This window comes from Ptychodera flava, chromosome 21 (genome assembly GCF_041260155.1).
Source record: "Ptychodera flava strain L36383 chromosome 21, AS_Pfla_20210202, whole genome shotgun sequence".
Classification (NCBI taxonomy): domain Eukaryota; kingdom Metazoa; phylum Hemichordata; class Enteropneusta; family Ptychoderidae; genus Ptychodera; species Ptychodera flava.
Genome location: NC_091948.1, coordinates 28,495,112 through 28,502,313, shown reverse-complemented (window position 1 = coordinate 28,502,313; position 7,202 = coordinate 28,495,112). Strand labels below are relative to the sequence as shown.

At 39.0% G+C, this 7,202-nt stretch overlaps 1 protein-coding gene across 9 annotated transcripts in view; it reads right to left on the bottom strand.

Moving 5' to 3' along the window:
* LOC139121920 (polycystin family receptor for egg jelly-like) overlaps positions 1-7,202 on the bottom strand; it is a 302,374-nt gene that overhangs the window by 172,459 nt on the left and 122,713 nt on the right. The gene's annotated exons all lie outside the window — the stretch shown is intronic.

The following is a 7,202-nucleotide window of genomic DNA, read 5'->3' as shown; positions in this document are numbered from 1 at the left end:
TCTGATTGTGAGGAGCAGTCAAATAATTATATGGCCAGAGGGTTACTCAAGACAGTGAAAACATATGAATTCATATATAAGCTACAACGGTATGCATTGTCACTTGTCAATATATACTCTCCCTGTGTTTTCAGAAGAGTATTTGGCACTGACTTTCATGTGTACATCCGATTCTCACAGCAACTACTGATGCCTTGCAGGAAATGAATACAGTACCTGGATCAATGCTGAGGGAATTCATTTAACATTGTGCCAGATAGTCCTAACGATAATAACAAATTTCAGAACATGAATTGTGATGATATTCAGGATGGTATTCCTTACAGATGGAGATTTGTGACCGCCAAAACACAATTTATTGCCAATATAGTTGAGAATATTGAGAAGAGATTCCCAGACAGTGGCATCCTTCAGGCTATCTGTATTCTAAATCCTGCAAACTTACCTGATAAGGGATTATCTGCACTTCCAACATATGGTAACAAAGAGCTAGATGTACTGTTAGATCATTTTGGCCAGGACAAGACTGATTGTGATGGTAGAGTACACAGTGCAAAGATTTCAAGTACTGATCTCATACAAGAGTGGCTCACTCGCAAATATAATACAGATCACACATGGATTTTCAGCAGACTTGGCATTTAAGGTAGCTTCCACCTTTGCGACGACCTATTTTCAAACGTGAATTATGCCATCATGATGTGTACTTTTACCCAAGTATTATATATCACCTGAAAGCTATTTCTATGAATATTTTTGTTTTATCAAGAAAATTAGTGTGCGATGAATTTTTTTGAAGATCTTAGTGAAAGTGTAAAGAACATGGAAGGTCTCACGTAAAAAAGTTTAAGTCTGAGCGGAGAGGGGCTATTGTTTAGGTGTTAACGGGCAATTGGTCTTCAGAATACTGGCTACAAAACCGTGTGTCAGATTTTTGAAAAAGGCCTAGTTTTTTCACAGCGTTGAGTCAAAGTTTATCAACAGATTAGTCTAACAATGCCGCCTAATTAAGCAGCAATAACTCGACTTTAAAAATCTTCATAAAGAAACTGAGACACGGTTTTGGAGATAACCTACTTGACAAACGTCTGTGAAAATCTGGTGAACTTCCGTTCACGCGTTCTCGAGTTAAACTCTTTTGAACGTGCTGCAATATGACAAAATGCCGAACTGAGAAAAAGGCGATTTAGTAAATTGGTTCGGTTTTTTCCTTTTGGATGGCAATAAACAATGTACTCAACCGACAAAACACTAAAACCAGATAGTGAAATCAAAGTGTTCAACTTCAACAGTATATTCACTCATTGAAACCAGTGTCAGTTGTCGAAATGAGGCTAAAAAGGGTGAATTTTGTTAGCGTTGTACTCTTTTTAGAGCGCAATCTACACAGTAGCTGAGGAGTAAATAAACTTGGGGAGTGCCAGGGAAGGGATTATGCAAAATCTGTTGACTGATTAGTTGTAAGGTTTAAATAGAGTATTAACTGTTCGACCTAACTGTCAGAACTGCTACAGCATCTCGATGCCGTCTACATGAGCGCTTGGACTAATTACCGCCATGACAATAAACAGTGTAAGTTTATGGCAGCATTCGATTCGACCTCGGAAACGCGACTCAAGGCTGTGGAATGAAAGCGAGCCCGATGAGTGATATAGGGAAAACAATATTGGCTGACAACAAAAATATCTGCGTTTGTATGTGGATGTACATTTGCGGTGTCTGTGATCATGGAGATAAAAAAGAACAGTTCCATGCCGTGATTCATTACGGTTAGGGTAACCGAGGATTCAGTGAGCAGCCATTTTTTAGATCTTCACGCGCCTTGAAAACCGATTAACACTAATCAAACTACGAGCATTTCTGAGACAATAGTTCGTCCTCACTATGTACAGCATTTCTGTGGGTGAAGACCGTTTCTGGAGTCATTTATGCTAAAATGAACCAATCGCCTGTCGGCGGCATAAAAGTCAAAAGAGAGAAGTTGAGAAAACATGAACAGAGAGAAAAGTTCGTCATTTCATCAAGCGCAAGTTGTGTGCGATAGACCGCTTGTCAAGCGTCAATACGTCACAGATAGATCTATATTACTCTCTGCTGTCGTTCGTATCCAACATGAGTACCATCGATTCCAGGCGAATATGATATCAGACCCGTCTTCATTACATGTAAATCTCAGTATTAGGATGGTGTTTTGTACTGTATTCAAGTAGTTAGCCTGTAAGCGTCTCATTCAATGGTGTACCGACCAATGATGACATGTTGATGAAAACTCAGGGTGATTACGTTATTACGTTGTGACGGTCAAAGTCATATTGAAATGTGTCTTCGGTCCTGCAGCATTTTGGCTACTGCCATGATAACTGATAACAATGTTGTCCTGTCCATTCCCATAAAATCATTTGATTCACATTCATCCAGTGTACGATGAACATTTGTTAGTCGACATATGTTTTTACCTTGTCAAGGTCGGTTTCTCATTTAGTAGTAGGGTGGTTGCATTGTACGATTATTAGGTAATAGCGCGGTCCGGAAATGAAATGGGACAAGGAAAAACGGGACCGCGGGATTGAAACGACTTCGACATTATCAGTTCACTGCCATTGTGCCAAAACGTCTGCAAACCAAAGCAGCTATTGTTTTGTGACGTGTGATTTCTGCATCGCTACGTATTTTGCCTTGGGAAAATTTGCTGTCGCTGTCCTTAAGCCTATGCAATTTGTTTCCACCTTGTATTTTCTAATCCCAAGTAGTTCCAGTGCCGCAGTTTCTGATATTTCATTTTTATTCATAAATTGTTCACCTTACTTAGTATTCTCATCGAACGGACAATGTCGGGTTTCTAGACCTTTCGGCGCAAAGCGACGTTTCGGCCGCACAATTCCCGACCCCAAGACGTTTAGGCAACGCGACCAAAGACGTTTCGGCACTACCTGGTTGGGGGAACTCATGCCAAATGTTACAAATCAAACCACTGAGAAGTATAGTGTCAGCATTCACATGCTTTAAAGTTTGTGAGAACATGGTCAAAAACCGTGAGAAAAAGAGTTTCATATCATTTTCAATAGCAATAACCGCCGACACTGTCAAAGTTTGAAAAGCGGCGCCTAAACAGCACTGTAAAAGTCATACTGGTCAGAACACAAAGGTCACGCTTATGAATATGACTGGTCTGTCAGTTACTAATAAGTTTGAAGGGAAAAAAATAAATCGTAACGGGGATGTCGAAATGTCTTGGGGCCAAAAGAAGCCGAAACTTTGGCCGAATGTTGCGTCTGTTGCGGTATTCAAGTGTTCCCGCTGTCACTAAGGCTGCTAGTGGAACGTACCATTTATGTATATGGGACGGCCTCTTCAAAGATGTTTGACATTACGGAACTTATCCACCACTCCTGGTGCTTGCACAAAAGCACAAAAATGTCCAAGATAAAACATTTAGTGTGTGGGCCATTTCTGTAATCTGAAATTGTACCGTCAACAATGTCATAAGTCTGACCTTTTCCGATTGTGTCGATAAATTGTGATCTTTTGGGAGCGGCCACCCCTATGAGAAAAACGGTAAGACCCACCTTTCGACGCCTAATTGCCAGGTACACACTATGGTCTTGACCCACGCAGTGAACGGTGGGTGTTAATGGGATTTTTACAGCGGATGTTGTCCAAGTGCATGCGAATACTGTGACGCTGCTTGCTTAGCGTAATCCCTTGTCAATCAAGACTTAACGGTAGTCTCAAATGCCAAAATGTACACCTGTGCCTCTCGCACATTTTTATTCCAAAATTTCACCCAAAAACAGGAACTTCACGACCAAGATATTCTACACACAGGAAGATCAATATTATAGGAATACTTTTCAGGGATAAAAAAAAATCGTGTTTTTAACTCAAAATACCAAAACAAAGGCGGAAAGCTACCTTAATCACAAGTAGGCGATCTGTTGTGTATCCCAAGCCAATTAAACTCTCTTGTCCCAGTGTCAACAGTTGATATTGAAAGAGGGGTTATGAGCCAGTATAATTAAAAAAACTTCCCTCAGGAACAGATATACAGTAAGTCAGAGAGTGTTGACACATTAATGCAAAATTCAAAGCCACCTCAGGGCTTGACAATTTTTTTCAGTTCACTTGTCCGTGGGACAAGTGGATTTTCAATTTCACTTGTCCTCACAAAAATTTTACTTGTCCTCCATTTGTAATAATCATAGGACCAAAATACTTGCGACGAATCCGTAGCGGCTTTCAGGGCTTTGTTATTCTGGTAATTTTCGCCAATGTTGAGGCCGATTTTTCTCAAAAGTTCATATTGAAGTAGCCCTGCGTACACGGTCTGTGTGTTCCCGGCAATATACGGCCTCCACCAAAAGAGGCCATATAACACCGGGAACACATTCAGACCTTTACCCAGGGCTAACATTGAAGGTACATATCATACATCAGCTTCCCCTGTTTGGCAAACATAAATGCCGTCGTAAACAGATTGGTCATTTCTGTCGCTAGTCGTCATCATTCGGTTTACGCATTGCGAGTGCATTCAATTGGGGTATTGGCAAGTGAAACCGTATCGGGCTCAGCGGGACCAACAAAATTTCCACAATCACTGTACCCATCACAATCTCATCTGTGATGCGCCAAACAGTCCAAATGCCAGGGCTCGAAATTAACTTTTTTCGCTGGTGGCAGTAGTAGTCCCATTGGGCTACCATTTTCTGAAGTTGGTAGCCCCCCTTCCAAAAATTAGGTCCTGGCAGGAGAGCGACAGGAGAGCTGCAGGAGAGCGACAGGAATGTTCTGGGACTAAAGCTGCAGAGTTCCAGGGCAGATTTCTGGCCCGCAGAATCTGCCCCGCTAGCTGGGCAGATCACTTTCATACAAATCTGTCTGGCAGAGTGGCAGCAAATTACTTGACTGGTGCAGCATCTCTGCAGGAACATTAGCGGCCTAATAATTGGCTGATCAGATATATCTAACAACAAATCTGGCCCGTAGAGCGACAGAAAATGATAGGAGTGGAGCAGCATCTTTGCACTTAATGCATTTTGACTATCAGACCATGGAGGTAGCAGAGGACAGACTTACATGTATTCATAGTTGCACAGAGGCGATCAGTAAGCTTAATATTTGCTGTGGTATTGTCTTTCAAAAATATAAAAAAATAGTGACAACATCACTGTTCGCTCCCATATAGTTATCAAAACAAGTCAACAATTGTATGAAACATGGACATACATGTACATATACAGACAGACTGACATACACAGACTGGCACAGAGTGATGACATTGACCCCAAGTGTGCCTTGGCCCATGGAGAGTGATAAAGATACAACAAACAGCTAAATGTAATGCTAAAATAGTTAAGTATAGGCCTATACAGGCACTGAGAGTGAATACGTTACAGCAATTTGATTAGTTTCTTTTCCTTTTCTACTTCTGTGATACTATTTAAGACAATCAATCTGCAATTATGTATTGACAAATATGTTATCTTTTACAAGCACACAGTAAACTGTTCTTGATTTTTCATTTACAATATTTGACATAGACTGAAATATATAACATGCAACCAATGTTTACACTTTGCCCATACACCAGATACATGGAGAAATTTCAACATACAATCATCAACTCAGAAACCCTACAGGAAAAAGTAAACATTGTTTTCTTCCAGAACAGCTAGTACATCCACATCTGGAACAACTTACAAACTTAACCAATTACACAAGGTTGATGACACAAGAGATAAAGTTAAACTGTGGTGAACTTAACTATTCCTTTCAAATCCTTACCTAACTTGACATCTTAAACTTAAATACACTGCATGGTTAATTGTGCACAAAAATACATCGGGGTGGACCATTTGATAAGGGATGGTGTCTGGAAGATAGATGAGGTACATTATCTTTTTTATCTGATCCATTGTACATTCTTTTTTCCCCACTCTCCCACCTTTTCTTTTTGTCAAACCTTCTCTGGCTGAATATTTCATTGGCATTTGTTTGGAATTTTTTCAAAATCTGCCAGGATTTTTTTACCACATTTCAACACCAAACACAGTTTACCATATCAAATGCTTACTAAATCACCACATTATATACTCTTAGTTCCAGAAGGTATAAAATTACAAAAAAAACTCTTAAAAATACAAAATGAAAGATATCCCAGTAAAACTGAAAGTTTCGCAAAGTTGCCCCAAAAATTCAAAATTCCGGATTTCAACTTAGTTTCAATATATCTTATTAACAAAAACCCTAAGGACCGGTTTACTAAATATCAAAGCAATCAGACTGGTAAATTTTGAGAAACAAATTTTTTGACCAAAAATGAGAAAAATTGCCCCCCAAAATACAAAATTGCAGATTTCATCCTAATTTTAAATATATCTAATTAACATAAACCCTAGGAACCTGTACACTAGATATCAAAGCTACCAGGATCAGAAGTTTTAGGAAAAATATTTTTTGACCAAAAAAGGCAAAAATTGCCCCAAAAATAAAAAAAAAATTGCCAGTTTCAACATACCTTCAATACATTATATTGAGATTAATCTAGGATACCTGTATACCAAATACATCAAATCAGCAGTTTTTGGATTAAAAAATTTTTTATCAAAAATTGCGAAAATTGCCCCAAAATTACAAATATGACAATATCAATACAATTTGTACAAGCATGACTGAGGTCATTCTGAGGAACATGAATATTAAGTTTCATAGCAATCAGACGAGTGATTTCAGAGAACAAGATTGTTTGACTAAAACAGAAAAAATACCCTAAAAATACAAACATGCAAATTTCATCCCAATTTTGGCACACATAATTAAAAATACCTGAAGAAATCTGCATACCAAGTTTCAACCAAATCTGACTAATGCTTACTGAGTTTTAGCCATTTGCAGGATTTTTCCTTTTTCCCCTTCATTTGCATATTTTTGGCACTGACATGTTCATTTGAACAAATTCACATCTCCACCCCTAGGTGCACCTGTACACCAAATACTAAGACAGTAGGTGCTACGGTTTAGGAGTTTTTGATGTGGACGGACTAACAGACATACATACATACTTACATACACACAGACGCCATTTTGCCACCTTATACGAATACCTCCCATTTGCATATATACATATGCATATATGGGAGCGTAAAAAATAAATGAAGTTTGCAGATGGTATACGTAAGCCACAGCGATTACATATGAACGTGAGC